The 16,268-nt window shown below is 35.5% G+C and overlaps 1 long non-coding RNA gene across 1 annotated transcript in view; it reads left to right on the top strand.

The window, feature by feature from the left end:
• The window catches only part of LOC131280502 (uncharacterized), an 82,324-nt gene extending 72,977 nt beyond the window's left edge, over positions 1 to 9,347 (top strand). The window contains exons 3-4 of the long non-coding RNA XR_009188113.1: positions 4,727 to 4,980; positions 9,006 to 9,347. This is a non-coding gene — a long non-coding RNA (uncharacterized lncRNA). The remainder of the gene's footprint in view (positions 1 to 4,726; positions 4,981 to 9,005) is intronic.
• The last annotated feature ends 6,921 nt before the right edge of the window (positions 9,348 to 16,268 follow it).

Here is a 16,268-nt window from a genome sequence, read left to right as displayed (position 1 = left end):
ATTACAGAAAAGTAGCAACAAACAATGCTTTTATTACCTGGAAAACGTATTGTACTTCCTTTGGAAAGGTAAACAAGACAGCAGATATAGAAGCCTCACACAAAAGGAAAAAAAGAAACTGAAGGATTTTAAGGTAACACCTGTCAAATGGAATAGTAATGTGTACTGTTTGACAAAACAGGCTGGTGACTGTCAAAATAAATAATAAACCTTCCAGCTCTGACTAATGACTGAACTACACTGGAAGATTTGAAGGAAGCAGCCAAACAAAATGCAAAATTGAAAGGAAAATTGGAACGGTCTGCACAGCTTCCTAGCAGCTAAATTTCAAGCAATTTTGGAAGACCTCAAACCATTCACCAGGTTCCATAGCAGAGGGGAAAGTTCCAAAAACTCTTCTGATTGAGCATTCCACTTTAGTTAGGAAATCACTTCTCTTTTGATGGAGTGCCAAGAAGTTGGTTTATACTTTTTCGATACAGAAAAAAATCCTTCCATGTCTGTGGCACTCTGTTGATGTTCAGCAGACTGCCAATAATATCATCAGGTAGAAGAAGCTAGAGCTGGACCCTTCCATGCGTCCTGTGGGGCCAACTGCAGAAAATGCATGGATTTAAGGAAAATCTATTATCGGTCTCTTTTGACTTCTGTTTCTTCCCAGTTTAAGCCTTTATTTTCCTTTTTTGTCTAGCTCCTTAGAAGATCATCTTATTTTCCCTTTCCTGCAACCAAGACTTTTCTACTATTGTGATGGAGAAAAAAACTGTTAAGCATTAGCTGATAAGGTTATAACCCTTTCCAGGGACAGTTTCGTTTAAAGAAATTATTTCTAGAAGGCCCCAAAAGCCTTGATAAATTTCTCCTCTAAAATTCAATAATACATCACTCACAGAAGAATTTATTTTTAGTAGAATAATTTTAAGCAAATCAAAAGTATATCATTCTGCAAAACAAAATTACATCTTGCTTCAGAAATTGTCCACTTATCCCTCAAATTTAAAATAGCAGAGGGAAGTACTCATTTTTCCCTCCATCTGACTCCTCTAATTGTGCCTTTGTTGCTAAACTAGGCTATCCTCTGGACTTCCTAATTCATAGTGAAAGATAAGGGATGAAGAACACTAAACAGAATATCTGCTCCTAAGGAAAGGCCATATCTAGAAATTATTTAGCTACAGACGTATGGCTCTCTTTCTCATTTAATTTTATGTATTGATATTCCTCCATTATTTATCCTTCCTTCATCTGTTTCACACACCACACTCTATTGACTCTAGTTCCAAATATGTTTTTCATAAGGATTTGATTGCTGTTATAGGTAAACAATTTTGAATGTGAAATAAGCAACATATCAAATCTAGAAACATACATTTAATATTTGGTTCTTTCTAACTAAAACTATTTGCTAAAATCTGTAATTAAAAAACAACACATGATTTTTTTCTTAATTTAACGCATTCTGTTGGAAAATTATGCTGGTATAAAAACTGCATTCTATATTATTTTGATAGCCATATTTGCTGAACCAAAAATCAAGACTTGTTGTTCTGGTTGCAGAATGAATATTTGAACTCAGGACCACGCCAGAAATCTGGGTAGCAAGTGACTGCTCATATGTGTCATAAGTGAGTTGGTTCCCTTGAATACTTGTGATTCACAAATGGGCAAGAATCAGGATGCCTTTGTGCTTACCCAGCTTTTTCAACATTCTATGACAATTTGATTCAGCAACACTTTTGACTGATTCATCCTACTCTGATTGAGGGTGATCCAATCCAGTCACCATAATGTCCAAAAAATCCTGTGCTTCCCGCAGCCATTATTCTGCTTTAAAGAATTCTCTTCTCTGAAGCATCTTCTGCTCATTATTCTTGCTGCCTCTGCAGGGTCAGTAATGTGCCTGCCAGTAAAGTGTTGTCTCCTTCCATTTCCTATTCCCATAACCACAAGGAGTAGAAGAAGTTCCCCGGTTTAGGAAACAGCATTTGTCCATTAATAACCACACTGGTCTAGCAGCCAAATCCCTTGTTGATGCTCTGGTGATTTTTAACTTGGACTACTATAACCACATTCTGTGCTGTCTCCAAGCCTTCATTCTCTACAGTTTAAAGTGATCTGCATTCTGCAGATCAAATCATTTTCTAGATGGGTTTAAGCTATGCCCATGGGAAGGAAGGACCCGGGCTTGGCAACATTACAGAAAGAGTGGTGTGCAACAGGAGACATATGCTGAAGAGAGGCATTTAAGTGCACTATTTGATGACAGAGACACAGCTTAGTAATTTTTTGCATTCCAAGAATCAGGAAATCTCAAGACCTTATTGCAAATTTAATGACTACATTTGGGAAATTGTGGGAATTTGTTCTGTCTGTGTCTACCTTATTAAAAAGTAATTAATTTTTTTTTATAACTTTTGCAAAAGTAAAAAGTTACTAAGGAGTACTGTCATTCAGTTGCTTACTAACTTCCACTTTGAAACAACCAATCATCAGAGAGGATTTTTAAGAAACTCCTAGAGCAAGAAATACATTGGCCACCAAAATCTGCAGATATTAGGAAAAGGGTAAAAGTTAGGAAGAACATGACACAGAAACAGAAAAAGAACAATTGCCTGCTACCTCTGGTAACTGTGTAATTTCTTGACATCACATACATTTTTTGGCTTATATTTTGGAATTACTATAGTCCTTTATGAAAGAGTTAATTCATTTTCAAAAGGTGAGCCATTTCCTGTCTACTCAATTGTAGAATCAGACAGAGTACCATTTTATCAAAGGAACATTGGCTGCCACCCAGGGTTAATCATTTTCAGAACAATTATGGTTTACTTGAGAAACAAGGCTGATGGATCTCTGTTTCCAGATTTCATTTTGGCAACTGTGAGCCTTACCTCATATGTAAGATTATTGCTGAAAAAACAGTGTTTCTCCAAATTGCCTTCTTTGATTTTTTTTGTCTCTACCTGAAAAAAAGTATAATTAATTACATTTAAGTTACTGAGTCTATGTGACTGCCAATGCTAGCTCAAATCGTACACAGACGTGGAGCCAATAAGGAACTGGATGATTTTGTACTTTTATACATTGTTTAGCTAAATTAAAAATCCAAAAGCTAAATCTTGTGTTCTGGGCAGCATGTGAATTTGACATTTCCTGGAAGCTCTTAGAACCATAAACCAGTGAGTAGAGTATATTCATTCATTTAAGTGGTTTGTGACTGTAAAAGACTAAATATTTATAATGTCTTTTATCCTAAGATACAATATAATGATTTCATCTTTTCATAGTCCTTTACTCAAATGTAGTTGCATCCCAGTTAGATCTGAGAGACATATATTTCAAATAGTTGAGGTCTCTTCTTCCATTTCAGAAAAGACCATGAACGAAATGAAACACATAAGAGTTCAATGCCAAAAATCATGATTTTAGTTTTGATTTATATCCTCCCTCCTGAATTTTGCACTGTTTATCAAACTTTATTCTAAATGTATAGCTAAGACGAAATATTTGCACAAACAAAGTTGGTCAAAAGAAGTTCCCTAACAGATCCTAGGCATTGACTTATAAATGCAAGGCTATGTGCACAAATAAGATTTAGGCAACTAAATGTAAAGAAGCCAGGACAAAACAATTACAGCCACTATACAGACAATTGAAGCAATATGCCCCACTGAAAGTCAGAGGAGTAGCTTTGTTGTACATCTGAAAACACAGTATTGTCCCATAAAACCATTATGTAATAATTTGTATCTCCCTTTAGAGAGTCCTAAAGATCCCTGAATGTTCTTCCTGTCATTATTTTCCCTATCCATGCCCTTAAATCTTGCTGTTTTCTAGAAAGAAAGATGAGTTAGTATATTTAGTTGATATCATTCATCTCCCTTCATCCCACCCCCCCATGGGATGGAAATTAATTTTGGTTTATTTTCAACACGAGGACATAGAGACAACATCAAAGTGTCTTTTACATTTGACTCTATATATCATGGATACTCATTTGCACTAATACTCCATCTTTTGCAAAGTAAAATAAAGCATAACTGACTGACACAAACATTATCAAAATAAATTTATGATTACCTCCTCTAAGGGACACAAAGGATATGACCTATTAGGACTTTTGTACTAAGACTTTTGGAATGCTCAGTTTGTAGTAGTTAACCCCAGTGATTATTTCATAAATCATTATCCTAAAGCACCTATCTAAAATATTTTATAATTCTTTGGTTGGATCATCTGTCAAGATGTAGTTTATGTCATAATGAGGTTAAAGTCAAAATGAAAGAAATAAAGGCTAAGGGAATTTTTGGCTTGCAATATACTGATCCTTAATGAATGTTCAATGAAAGATATGTGCATAAAGGATGATTTTTTTCTTTTTACTAAAGAGGGAGGAAAAAACACACATATAAAAGATGCAATTTGATAAATAACAGAGTATGGTATAATGGAGAGACGGGGGGCTATAAGTAAAGCAAAAAAAGCAAATATTTAAAACAAAACGAAATCTATTAGTTATTAGATTAAGCTCAATTTCTTTATCTGTTGTATGGCAATAATATATGCTTAATATATGTTCTGCAATAACTTACAAAGTTATTGAAAGGATAATATAAAACACTGTGCTAAAAAAGCTATGAAAATCAAATCAACATACAGTTAGAAGATTGTATTAATTCACAGCTTGGGCTGGCAGCTGAGCAATACCTTGTGTTTGCCTTTTTAGAGACTTGGACTACTGAAAGAAACAGATACATGAAATACCATGGGGGAAAAAAAAGGAATACTAAGCTACCTTGAAACATCAGAAAACAACACATTTGGAATTGTTTTTGGAGGAAATATTAGAGTTCTTCAATGGAGAGGAAGGAAAACAGTATTTCAAACAGAAGTAACAATACCTACACGTGCAAATACATATGAGGCTTTCATCAAACTTGTTGCTGAGATGAGGGGACGATGTGCCTGAGGGAAAAACTGGTAGATTTTATTAATAGTCATTTAGGTGTCAATTTGATGAGCCAAGAGCTCATTGCTTAGGTGATAGAAATCTTTGGGATATTTTTAAGTGACAAATGTATATATTGTATACATTTATGAAAAAGAAATTAATCTCAGGCAGTAGTGTGGACCTATTGTGCAATGAATGGGTTGGTAGGCAGGGAAAATAGAGATCAATAATGGGTAGGAGCCCATTACAATTGTGCAGAAATAATAGATGTATGTAAACCTACATTAATTGGGTCATCCTGAAAAAGGCTAAGAAGGGATGAGTTTAAGAGCTAGGGATAAGCTAGAATTTACGAGATCTGGGGACATTTAGGGATGGTGAGTAAAGCAGAGATATTGAGATGTTGATAATATTAAAGAAATATAACCTCTAAAATGGGTATAATCTCTAAGCATGCACTTAAACTCTTGCAGCATGAAAGGATTTCATGCCTCTTACATGGTTCACTGTGATGTTTGCCAATAACTAGCTTATTCCCTATTTGATCTCTCTTCTCTAAAGTGTAAAGCATTTAAGAAATCTGTAGAGCAGATAGAAGCAAGCAACTCCTTCCCTTTAATTATTTCTGAGGTAAGAAATGAAAGACTTAGGAAAAAAATCGTACTGCTGCAGAGCACTCAGTCAAATCCACATGATTGGTGGAGTGGAGGTTATTCATCATGACATGTACCTCCCAAGGGTTTCCTTTTTCACCCAGTTCAGTGATATACTTTGCTCATGAGGCCTAATGTTCATGGTAAAAGCCTACTTAACTCGTCTCCTTTCTCATGTTTTTAATGCATTACTTTAAAATGCTTGCATCATTGTTATCTGGATATCTCACACTGTAACATCCAACCAGGCAGGAAATGAGCCCAATTAATTCCCAGTTATTGCACTCAGCATTACCTCCTACAAATATGGACATTCAATAAATGTTTTGGTGATAATGGAATAATTTATCTTTCCCAGGGTGCATCCTTTTTAACTGAACCCAGAAAAGCATACATTGTACTGGTTAAGGAGGATAAATGCAATGCTATGACAATTAAACATGAGAGGAGTAAGAACTCATCAATTTATCTAATGACTAAAACTTCAGTGGTAAAGATTTGATAAATCTCATGCAATTTGTTAGTGGAAGAGACTTTTAAGACATTTTAAGAATTCAGAGGAGTCTGACTGCCTCTGCCAACTCACCAGTTGTGATGGTTAGGCTAATGTGTCAATCCCTAGAGAACCCTGACTAATATACCAGTGTTCAACCATTTGAGGCATCCTCACTGAACTCAGATTCTGGAACACAGGGTCAGAATTTTCACTTAAGAGCAGAAAACATGATATTTTTTCCTGTTTAAGTTAGTTCAAACTTTGATCATGTTGTTTTCAGTATGATACACATGTCATAAAATTTAAGTCATTTATTTATATGACTTACTGTATGAAAGATAACTAATGATTTATTACTCAAAATGTTATTATCATCTATCTGAATCCAAAAACTGCCTATAAACTGAAATAGGTATATAGCTTAAATAAAATGAATTTATTGATAAGAACTTTTTTATTCATGTGATACTTTGTATGTGGATTTGTGTTTTATTTTAATACCCACACAAACCAAATTGTGCACTTCCTAGAAACTATTTCCTGGAAACTTGGCTGATTGTTAAAACCTTCTTCTGATACTAACAAAATCAGTACTGTGAGTTCTGAATAAAGAACAAAACAAAACACCAAAGTGAAGCAAAAGGGAATTTCTCATTCTTAACAGAACTCATTTCAAAAATTTGTTCTAGTTTGGTTAACATGTCTTGTCAAACAACAGCAAAAATTGAAAGTACATTATAACTCTATGTCCTACTCTATTGAATAATTTCTTTTTCTTCAGTTCCTACAGTAGAGGAAGTTATCCTGGTTACTTAAATGACTTGGAAAAAATATCATCTTCATATTTTCAAATCAAGCCTGTTAAAGATATTAATGTGAATGTACTCTATTTATTACTAGCATATAATACAAATTCAATTTAATTTTTTGATGCAGTCATTGTGGTAGTAGTCAGGTTTAGTAAACATCTTTAGTATAAGGTCACTAGTTTTGAGTATATTTCAGAAATAGGATAGTAACTATTTCGTTTATAGAATTTTAAGTCATTGATTTTGTAGATATCACTAAAGTACTTACTAAAAAGATTTATTTTATTGAATTTCTTTTTGGAAAATGTAGTTCTTGCTTTATCATTAATATTTGCATTCCAGTAAACTTGCTTTCCCTTTGATTTAATTTTATCCACTAAAAAAAAAAAATGTCACTGATATGTTTTACATTTCCCTCCCCAACCAGATCTGTTCTTACATGTTTCACAACCAGCAGATTTACTCTGGTGCTATTAGCAATTTCCACCACCAGAGAAAGTTGTTTTATTCTGTGGCTGCCTTTGCAAAAGTTTAAGGGAAACTGAGTACATTTCAATTCAAACTGACATTTCTGTCCAGTTAAGCTACTTAGTTATTTTTTTTTAAGGTTAGCTTTTGTGCCAAAAAATAAATAGCCATTGTTAGTTTATGTTGAAATTTAGAGACAAATTTTACCATATCTTATAATATTTCACATGGGTTAAATTTTTATTTATATTATGTATTATAAATATATTATTTATATGCTTGATTTTTAAAGTGTTTTACATTCATAATTATAGTTACGATATCTTATAGCCAAATGACTCCAAAAGTGTGTGTATCTAGTTTTATATACTATTCAATAGAAACATACCATTCAAAAAGTTTAATTTTTCTATTGAGGAGTCTTTTGAAACTGAATGCTGCTGCCCTGCTACCTCTGACATGTAATCTGAATTACTTGGACTTCAATATTCTCATTTATAAAACTAGAATCCAAAGACTTGCACTTCGATGCCTTAAAACAAATACTTATTCAAGACAAAAATATTGACTCACTACTGTTTTTACATTGTTGATGCAAAAATTGCTTTAATAAAATTAATAATAATGTTGAGAGCATCAATGATAATAAGAATTCAACAAGTGTTTTCCAGGCACTATGATAAGGATTGGATAGGATATGCTATAGTCAAATCAGTCTTTACATCTCAGGGTACCTGTGGACCTGAGCTGAAGGAGGTTGCATCCCAATAAATGTTTCCATAATAATTCCAGCTGGAGAAAAGGAATGTAGCATTTAACCTGGCTCTTCCTAGAGTTTTTGCACACAACTTCCTTCTGCCCAATTTCATGAGCCAAAACAAATCATAAAGCCAGGCATAATTCTAAGACAGTAGGCAGTAAAATTCTGCCATGCACCAAGAAGAAATAGAATATCTGTACACAATCTTAAGGATTTGAAGATCTCTTTCAATTCTCAAATTGGCTTCTCTAATAAACTCTAGCACTCTGTCAAATCTCTTAAGCTCTAGTCCCTTACCTCATTTTATTTTCTTCATTGTACTTATAAATCTATGGAATTATAGTGTCTGTTTTGTTCATGATCAATCTCCATTCCCTTCCCTTCCCTACTCTTCCCTTCCTTTCCCTTTTTGATTCTATTTCCAATACTTTACTAGCATCTGACACATAGTAAGCACATAATAAATACTTTCTACATGAATGAAAGAATTATCCCCATTCTACAAATAAGGAAACTGAATCTTAGAAATGCTAAGTAATTTATCCAAGATGATATAGCTACAAAATAGCAGATTTGGGATTTAGAGACCAAGGTTTTAATGCTCAGATGTGTAGCTGCTATACTTGGTAATGATATAAGCTAGTGAGAAAGTCTATAGCTAGCAAGATATGAAAAATGCTATAAGAGAAATGTAAGAAATACTGTGGAATCATAAAAGCAAAAATTAACTATATGGCATAGAAGGTTTGGGGGTGATAGAAAATGGTAGGAAGGGAAGGTTTACAGAGGAATACTATGTATTATTTTGAGTGAGATCTTGAAGTATATTAATTAATTTGTTTCCAATTATTTTTCTGCTTTGTTCCAGGCACCAGCTAGCTGCAAAGCATACATAAATACCCAGGACACGAAACATTTTGCCTTTCTAATGCCTCTAATCTCATGCTATGTGTTCTAGTCAGACACACACAGGCAAAATCACTCCTCACTAAGAAGTTGCAGCTTTTGGAGGATAGGGTAAGTGAGAAAAGGTTTCACTCAGGTCAAATGAGCTGATGTTAACATCATCATACCCAGCAGAAAGGTCTTCTGGGGATATGAGCTCAGAGGCTGTCCCAGTACATAACCATCAAGGGATATATAGCAGGGTCTGAGACAAGAACTCTGTCATATCCCTTCTCTTTTACTAAAGTGTCTTCCAGTAATATTCTCCCACATTGCTTTTCATGCAAAGTCAGAAATTTAAAAAAAAAGTTTGTCATAAAACAGACATGTGGCAAGAATTCATAAGAATACTGAAACTATCAGAGTATTCTCCACTTAGAAGCTTATGAAGTTTGACTATCCCTAAATAAATGGGTAAAGTGTCATTCTTATCAATAACATTCATTGATTGTCTATAGAGTTCAAGACATATGTGCTACATTTTGGTTGATAGACAATGCATGGCATATAAATGCTAGATGATACAGTTGGGCATTCTGAACTCAAAGTGAATGGTAAAGGCACTTAGTCTGTTGACATACAGAGGAAGGAAAAAATCCATGCGATACAGTGGATGCTGGGATGAGGACAATAAAAAAGAAATGAGCAGCACTTCCCAGACAAGCGAGAGGAGGAGTTATCAAGGTCATAATGAAGTTTATGCCTGCCTGCCTACAATAGAAAACCTCAAAGTTAGCAATGACTTTAAAGAGATAGATATTTTTTTCATAAGCATGCAGGGCAATATGGCATTCTATCTTCCCAGGGTCCTCTTTTTCTTTTGTTATTTATTCCAGCAGGAAAAAAAAAATAGATTGCATGTTCAAAGGGGTCAATGATTGAGAGTTTAATAAAGGAAGTTGTGGGGAAGGCTAAAGAATGGTGGGGATCCGAAAGACTAGCAACAGGGGAAGCAAATACTATCTTTAGGCCTGAAGGGCAAAAAGGAAGATGCTTACAGGAACCTAGAGCTGTAGCCACAGGAAAAGGAGAACTCAACAGGAACTTTGGCTTTCGGTGGAGGAACACAGCCACCGCTAAATCTCAGCTTAGCAGGGAGGTAGTATCAGGGCTGAATAAATAAATTTTTTTTGTCCTCCAGTTCAGTGCCTCCCATTGGCCAAATACGACTAAAAACTAAAGGGCAAGAAGCCCAAGTTATATGTTTAAATCTCTGAGGGTGCCTGGCAATATAGGAAAAGGTAAATAATTGAACCAGAAGATCATACATAGAATTACCAGAACAGATCATCCAATTTGACCTTCAGCACCTGTTCTTGTCCTTTTTCCATTATTGGAAGCTTGGGTCACAAAATCACTTGATGTCTTATGATTAGGCATTGCGAATCTACCAGGACTTTATGACACAACTGGAGCTACTTTTCAAATGGAGAATAGTTGTTGACAGAATAAAACATGAGTTTACTCCAAAATCCAAAGGGTTTGTACTGTTATTCATATTTGAGACTTCCCACAGACCTATCTCTATCTACCACATTCCTTCCCAGGACCGTTGTGGGAAAATTGGAACTTTAACCTAAAGCTACCGCATAGCCTTCATATTTACCATGGACCTCACTCAACCACAATGCAGCCATAACCGTGGTTTAATATTTGAAAAAACCTGCAATGTTTTATATATTTGCTCTAAAAATCTAAAGAGGTCCATCAAGCATTGTTCCAATTTCTTTTTCAAGGGTGGTGGAAAATGTAGCAATTTGTCTTTCACTTTAGGGTATACCCAGACATGTCCTAGCTAAGGAAAATCTAGAAACTTCATGGATTTCCAGGCCTGAAATTCATCTTACTAAAGCAACTATGGTTATTGCTATTTCCTTTCTACCTTCTTCAGTTAGTATAATGCAATAGATCAACATGTAGTCTATAAAATACCAAAAGGCAAACAAAGAAACAAGGTTTCTCCAGACTAGTTTATGTCCAGAGAGCAAGAGAATTGATATAGAACAAAGTAGGATGGTAAATAATACTGTTGTCCCTGGTATGTGAAGACAGTTTTCTGATTTTGTTATTTAACTGGGAATTAAAGACAGTATTTTCTAGGGCAATAGGGCATACCAGGGACCAGGGCTTCTGTTTATTTGTCCCATTAAAGATACCATGTTGAAAACAGCAGATGCAATTGTTGTATCACTTGATTAAGGTTGTTATAATCCACAATTACTCTCCAAAATCCCCTTTACTTTTGTTCTAGTCAAACTGGAAAGCTAAATGGGGATTAATTAGAAATAAACATTCTACTAATTCTTAAATCCTTGATGCTGGCACCAGTCTCTGCAATCCCACCAGAAATGTGGTATTACTTTTGCTTTAGTATCTTAGCAATGAGACCTTAAGAAGGAATTGCATGGGCATTTCTACAATAATAGCTCTCATTCCATAAGTCACAGAACCAATATGAAGACTCTGTCCAAGACTAAGCATGCATATTCATTCCAAATATTCTAGGAATGATAAATAACAGGGAAAATGATCAAAATAAATAGAATACAAGATCAGCTTTAGTTAAGACTTCATCTTGCACCTAATCGACATTATGCTTAACTGGACTAGTTGACCACACGGTTTAATTCAAAGCTAACAACATAAGTTCTAGTTATTTGCTTTTTATCAGTCACATTATAAAGGAACTATAGCCTCTGGAGAAGACTTAAAAGAAGATTCACAGTAAATAATCGAGGCCCTTTTAGAGGGTCTTTCCTCAAAGAGAACTGACCTCTCTTCCAAACAAGTGGTCCCAGGTCTGTGGGATAGTTTAGCTGTTAGAATGAAATAAAAGCCTATATACCTCACTGCAATACCTCAAGTCTTGTTTTTTGTCCAGAAGACCAGAAATTTTTCTGCCAATATAAACCACATAGAACATTAGGAGACTGCCCAGCTATTTTATTCTTAAAGACCCTGGAAATAATTAACCACTGCTGTAGACCTCTGTGGCTAATTATAGTAATTGTCTGCCATGTATCTAAAGGTTATATGAAGCTCCTACCTGACCTCTACCACTCTGGGGTTCCATAATTTCCACTAGGGAACCTAATTCAATTACATCAAACCCCACTATCATTTCTAGCCTATTAGAGGAGAGCATCACAGACCTTTTCATGGATTCTGGTGATCCCTTCATCAAGGTATTTCTTTTTGGTTTGTTTGTTTGTTGTTTGAGAGTTTTTTCCACATTATTTTTTCCTAATACTTTTTTTTTAATTAAAGAGGTAGTAGGGTTACATAAAATAAAGTTTCCCATACCCCACCTCATTATTAACACCTTGTATTGGTGTGGTACATTTGTTACAATTGATAAAAGAATATTATTACAGTTGTACTATTAACTTAGCTCATGGTTTACTTTAGAGTTTACTGTTTGTGCTGTACAATCCTATGATTGTTTTTTTTAATCTTCTGTTCTAAATTTCCCATTTTGGTCACATACAAATATATAATTCATGGCTATTATTACACACATACACAGTGTTGTGCTACCATCAATTCCATCCATTACCAAAACTTATTCATTATCCCAAATCAAAACTTTATATAATTTAAACATTAAATCCCACTTCCCTACTCCCACACTATAACAGTTTGATATCGTTTAAGAATTCCAAAAATGGATATTGGATTATGTTTGTGAACTGGTCTGGCCATATTAGATTGTATTGGATTCAGAGGTTTCACTTTTACTTGATTAAATGATTGGGGCTTTGATTGGGCCATGTCAGTGGGACCTTGAGTCCTCATCCCCTTGGTGGGCAGGGCCTCACAGAGAAAATGACAAGGCAAAGGAGATAGCTGGCGTTTTGAGCTGGAGCTTGGAAAGTAAGCATGAAGAGGGACAGAGCAGCAGAGCCTGGAGAAAATGAAGCCCCAGGGAAAGAGACAGAGCCAGTCACCTGTTAGTCTACAGTTGGCCTTGTGAAGAGAACTGGGCAACTGAGAAACAAGCACCAGGATTAGAGGAGTCCAGGAAGCCTGAACCCTTGCAGACACTGGCAGCCATGCTTCTCCAATACATGGCAACAGACGTATTGGTGAGGGAAGTAACTTATGCTTTATGGCCTGGTAACTGTAAGCTTCTACTCCAAATAAATACCCTTTAAAGAAGTCAACCAATTTCTGGTATTTTGCATCAGCATCCCTTTAGCTGACTAATACCAAACCCTGGTACAAAGTATTCTATTTTCTAATTCTATGAATTTGCCTGTGATAATTATTTCATATCAGTGAGATCATACAATATTTATTTTTGTGTACCTGGCTTATTTCACTCAACAAGATATATTCAAGATTCATCCATGTTGTGGCATGTATCAGAACTTCATTTCTTTTAACTGCTAAATAATATTCCACTGTATGTATATACCTCATTTTGTTTATCCATAATTCTACTGATGGACACTGGGGTTACTAGCATCTTTGGCAACTATGAATAATGAGGCTATGAACATCAGTGTGAAAATATCTGTGTAAGTCCCTGATTTCTATTCTTTTGGATATATACCATGAAGTCAGATGTCCAGGTCCTATGGAACTCTCTACTTAACTTACCGAGGAAGAACCAAACTGCCTTCCATAATACCTATACCATTTTACATTTCCATGAACAATGAATGAGTATTCCTATTTTTCCACATCCTCACCAACATTTGCTACTATCTATTTTTCAAATAGCAGCCATTCAAGTTGCAGTGAAATGGTATCTTATTGTGGTTTTGATTTGTAATTTACTGAAGGATAATGATGTTGAGCATCTTTTTCATATGCTTGTTAACCATTTACTTACCTTCTTTGAAGAGATGTTTATTCAAGTCTTTTGACCATTTTTTAATTGGATGCTTTCTCTTTATTTTTGTTGAGTTACAGGATTTCTTAATATATGCTGAATAGTAAACCTTTATAGGATATGTGGTTTCCAAATACTTTCTCCCAGTCTGTAAGTTGTATTTTTATTTTCATAGTGAAGTCGTATGGTGAAAAAACATTTTTAATTTTCATGAGGTCCCACTTATCTATGTTTTTGTTGTTGTTTGTGCTTTGGGTGTAAAGTTTAAGAAACTGTTACCTAACAATAGGTCCTAAACAAGTGTCCCTGTGTTTCCTTTAGGATTTTTATAGCTCTGGTTCTTATATTTAAGTCTTTGATATATTTGAGTTTTTAAAACATATTTAGATTACATAAAATGTTACACACAAAAAATAAGGGATTCCCATATGCCCCACTCCCCACGCCTCCCATTTTTCCCCACAGTAACAATTTCTTTCATTAGTGTGGTATGTTCACTGCAATTAATGAACACATTTGGAGCACTGCCACTAAGTATGAATTATAGTTTACACTCTCTCCCACTCAATTATGTAGGTTATGGCAGGGTATATAATGGCCTGTATCTGCCATTGCAGTGTCATTCAGGACAATTCCAAGTCCCCAAAATGTCCCCATATTACTCCTCTTTTTCCATCTTCCTGTCTTCAGCACCTCCAGTGACCAATCTCTCCACACTGATGATATAATTTCTTCCATTGCTATAATCACAATACGTCTATAGCAGAATACCAGTGAATCCACTCTAGTCTATATTTTATTCCCCAATCATAAGGATTCTGGGTTGGTGATGCCCACTCCACCTGTAAAGGACTGAAAGGGGGCTTCAATCCCATATGGCTGATGGATGGGACTCTCTTGCTTGCAGTTGTAGACACTCTTGGTTCCTTGTTGTAATGGTTGTCCATCCTTGCCTCCTTGTTAGTTGTCCTGGGTGAGATGCAGAACCAATATGAATCAAATGAATCTAGTGCAATGAACTGGAGAATAGATGTTGTAACTCTGCAGATGCTCAGGGCCCAGCTAGCACATGGACAGCCCAAAGATTCAAGTGTCTTGGACATACACCGACCAACTTCAGCACCAATAATAGGTTCAAATAGAAGGGACAGAAGAGGCATGTGTAGAGAAGTCATAGCTGAGTCCAACTCTGTCACACTTGGGAGCACAAACTCCAAATTAAAGCCTACTGGCAAGGCACCAAATTCCAGAGCTATCTGCCATGACCGTAAGAGCTAGGTGTCTCCAGGACCCTCATGAGCGCCACTATTCAGGGTAGTATCCACTTTGGTAGGCTATGAGATCCTGCTGAGATGTACATAAGTGTTACCTCTGGGATGACCTACCAACTCACTTTGAAGTCTCTTAGCCATATAAACTCATTTGTCTTTACCTTTTCCTCCTTTCATTTGAGATCTCTTTCCAGTTGCATTGCTAGTTGATGCTTTGTAGTAATCCCTTGGTGCCAGGGAAGCTTATCCCCAGGAGTCATGTCCCATGCTGGGAGAAGGTAATGCACTTATAGACTGAGATTGGCTTAGAGAGAGGCCATATTTGAGCAACAAGGAGGCTGCCAATAGGTAACTCTTAAGCACCTTACAACACTAGGCTAAGTTGCAATTTTAAGAGCAAAAGCTCATAATCATAGTCATCAGTATCAAGGGCCCATCAGAGAACCAGCCTTCTTCACTAGTCATTGCCCCTATACTTGGGGGATTGTTGCCTTTGCATTAGAGAATGTGGTAGAGCTCCCCAGGATGGGAACTCAATATTCTTTGGTTATTGTGTGAATCTCTACACACAATAGACATGTGACAAAGCCCCATGAACATTTGAACACATTTATATACCTTCTATATATGCCCAGGTGACCTTTCTCCTATGTATCTCCCATCACTGACACCCCACAACAATGATCCTCCCCTGCCACAGTTATAACACTTGTGTGATCCAAAATTTCTCCAAAAATGAAGCCAAGAATATCACTAAATATAATTAATAAGAAAATGAAATTGTGAGTTTTAAGCATAAGAAATAAAAGACACAATAATTTAGAAAAATTAAAACAACTAAATTTAAAAATTGGAATATTAAAAAAAATGAAAAATATGAAATTGTTTTTAATATTTTGCTTTCATCACTGTAATATCTGTTGTCCTGTATGTACATTGACTTTTTTCCATTTCTTCCCCAATGTCTTACTTTCTTCAATTTTGCCTTCAAAGAAATTTTAGGTCACAGTAAAGTCAAATACAGAATATAGGGGACTCCCATATACCCAACATCCTCCCCTTTTCCCCCTTCCTATAT

This window comes from Dasypus novemcinctus, chromosome 11, assembly GCF_030445035.2.
Source record: "Dasypus novemcinctus isolate mDasNov1 chromosome 11, mDasNov1.1.hap2, whole genome shotgun sequence".
Taxonomy (NCBI): domain Eukaryota; kingdom Metazoa; phylum Chordata; class Mammalia; order Cingulata; family Dasypodidae; genus Dasypus; species Dasypus novemcinctus.
Note: the sequence above shows the minus strand (reverse complement) of the source record. Positions and strands in the feature narration are given on the sequence as shown.